This window comes from Sylvia atricapilla, chromosome 8, assembly GCF_009819655.1.
Source record: "Sylvia atricapilla isolate bSylAtr1 chromosome 8, bSylAtr1.pri, whole genome shotgun sequence".
NCBI lineage: Eukaryota > Metazoa > Chordata > Aves > Passeriformes > Sylviidae > Sylvia > Sylvia atricapilla.
In genome coordinates this window covers 19,285,781-19,288,664 of record NC_089147.1, presented here as the reverse complement: position 1 = coordinate 19,288,664, position 2,884 = coordinate 19,285,781, and the positions used below count along the sequence as shown (strand labels likewise).

At 51.3% G+C, this 2,884-nt stretch overlaps 1 long non-coding RNA gene across 1 annotated transcript; it reads left to right on the top strand.

Annotated features, from left to right (window-relative positions):
• The first annotated feature begins 390 nt into the window (after positions 1-390).
• LOC136364536 (uncharacterized) lies at positions 391-1,520 on the top strand. The gene is made up of 2 exons (XR_010744166.1): positions 391-480; positions 1,324-1,520. It is a non-coding gene; the product is annotated as an uncharacterized lncRNA (long non-coding RNA).
• The last annotated feature ends 1,364 nt before the right edge of the window (positions 1,521-2,884 follow it).

Below are 2,884 nucleotides of genomic sequence, written 5' to 3'. Positions count from 1 at the left end.
TGCACCCCCCTCTTCCTCCCTCTCCCCTGAAGCCCCCTGCTTGTGGGCTCCTTGATATTTTCCAGTCCTTCCCTAATGAGCACTGCAGAATTACAGCTAATTAAGGATGTAAATGATGCTGGAGAGGGAGAGAGGGGGAGAGGATGGGAAGGGGCGGGGGGGGGGAGGGCAGCTACTTGCTGTGTGCAACTCTGCAGTAAAGTGTCTCCTACCTCAGCAGAAAAGTTATCACGGGAGACAATGTCAACTTTACGGAGGGGGAGGGCCCCTCGCACGGCTCCATCCCCGCCTGCAACAGCCTCCGCCTCTCTTTTAGTGTCAGCGCTGCAGATGCCGATGTCCTTCCTCCCAAATGCTGCTTTGTCAGCCACAGCTGTCAATGAGCCGGCTCTCCCTGTCTGACACTTGCCACCACCCTCACCCGTGTGCCGCCTGAGGGGCAAAGGGCGCGGGAGACCTCAAAACCTGCTGGTGCTCTGGGTGGGAGACCTGTTGGGTTCCTCTTGCTTGCAAAGGGATTTTGTCCCTCTGGAGTGGGCCAGGCCCAGCTCCACATTCAGAGGGTCAGAAAGGACACCATTGCTCAGGGGGAGAGTGGATTTTGGCCATTTCTCCCAGGCACGGGGGCACCTGCCTCTCTGGGCTGTCACCTGCCAGCGCTGGCCCTCAGCCCCTGCTCCCCGGGGGAGGATTAGGGCAAAGTCCCTTGTCTCCCTTGGCAGCAGTGGCAAATGCCTGGGACAATGTGTGCAGGGTGACAGGCACCCACGGCAGCCAGAGCTGTCCGCTCCAGCCACGCCACCCTGAGATACGTGGCTGCTCACACGTGTGAGCTGCTCTGCTTTGCTTTAGGAAATGCTCCTAAAGGGAGCAGCAAGGGCACTGGAGGAATGCAGGGTTCATTCAGCAAGAGGCTGCAAAGCCTCCATCCCACCACCAGCCTTGGCTGGCAGCTCCTGCCCACACCAGGGAGGCAGGAGTCAGCCGGCTGGCAGCCCTGCTTTGGGGGGTGATGATTCTGCTGGCGACGAGCAGCTGTTTGAACCCATTCCAGTCTCGCTGGGTCCTCCCGAGCGCGTTTCCAAGCACTCCGGGTCCCTGTTGGCGTATTTCTCTGCGCATTGCCCGGATCAATGAATTGCGAAGGGATGCCTGCCCTGGCACCACAGCCAGTCCGTCTGTCTGTCCCCTGGTCAGAAGCAGGACGCACACCCCGGGTCAAGGGGACATGGCACTGGGTGGCAGCGACAGCAGCAGCGTTTTTTGTTGTTGTTTCCCCAGAACGCTGTGCAATATATTCCGATTTTTTTTCTTGTCATTAAGCCAGTGCCTCGGAGATGATGATGTAGTCCCTATGTGGGCCGCAGAAAGCACTTCGAGCCGTGCTGGAGTCGTGCTGGGTGGCTCTGATAGCAGAGCTAATGGGAGCGAATGGGATGCAACGAACTGTTCTAATGACACCAGCCAGGGAAGAGACAACAGTAAGAATAAATAAATGTTAACTATTTTCCTCTTCCAGACATTTGCATCTATTGCCATTAAGTTCATTTAAATAAGAGAGAGAGCGAGAAAGAAGGGGAAACTTACTACTACTCTTAATAACCAGTGTCTAAAAATAAATTAGGATGCTGGGATGCACTTAAGGCATTTTAAAAATAAGTCTGAATTTTCCCCCCTTTCCTCTTTTTTTTTTGAAGTGTTGGAGGGTTTTAATTTGGGCCAAGTAATTTTGGTGCAAACGCTTGGGCGCCTTTCGTTGGGAAATTGGGAGGAATGCAAACAAGATTTCACTTCATTAAACAGGGGCAAACAGTAGAGAAATTGCACTTACTTATGGAAATGACTTTTAAACATGAACAGCATTTACTTGCATTGCCTTGTGCTGAATTTTTTTTTAAAAGATTATACATGTGAATAATTCACTGCAGGCCAATTAGATGATGATTTCATTTTTAACCTCCCTTCCTTGCCATCTTGCTGGTTGTCTCTTTCATTACAATTTCCACCCTCTTCCTTCTCTTCAATAAATTAATAAAGATCAAATAATCCCTCTTCCTGCAGTGCCATGAGATAGTTTCTTGGAAAGGGTGTAAGGTGAGAAATTGGAGGATCCCCATCTCTACTGAACTGCCCTGGGATGCAGCAGGACTAACTCCATGGGATTTCTATAAGCAGAGCTGTACCCATGTGTTCAGGAATAAGGAATGGGAGGAATGAAAAATGGACAGGAATGAAATGGGGAGATGGAATAAAAAAGATCTGTTCTTTGCATGCAGAAATCAGGTGCTGGAGAGAGGCTGAGCAAACAGGACTCACCCTCTGTGAGGCTCCACTGATGCTGGCAGCATCACACTGGTGTGATTTGGCTCTGGCCAAACTAAAAGCAGCACTTGAGTGACTCTGTGACATTGCTGAGGATAGAGTGATGCCCTGAAACTCGTCAGCATCCCTGGGCCCTGACGCAGGCAACAAAGATGTGGGACCATTGCTCAAACAAGGGAAGAACGGGCTCTAAGAAGAAGCCAGAGGAGAGTGATGCTGACTTCTGCCAGAGTCCTGTGGTAAGTGGATCTTACAGCAAGTGGACACAGAGAGACTTCTCTACAGGCCCTCACTGTTTTTCCTCATTCTATAAATGATAGAGATTCTTGCTGTCATTAACATGTGTCAGGGCTTTTCCCAGCTCACTGTGGAAAGCAGTGTGTGGGGTTTCATGCCAGCAGGGTCTGAGTGGTAGAGCAGGAGGTGCTCTTTCAGGGTGCTGGGAAGAGGAGCTCCAGAAGACACCAGCTCCCTCTGGTCCTCAGTTTTCTGTTCCTGCATTTCATCAGATGCCTGCCAGCTTAAAGGGGCACTGGCAGACTCTGTCCATGCAAATCCCAGT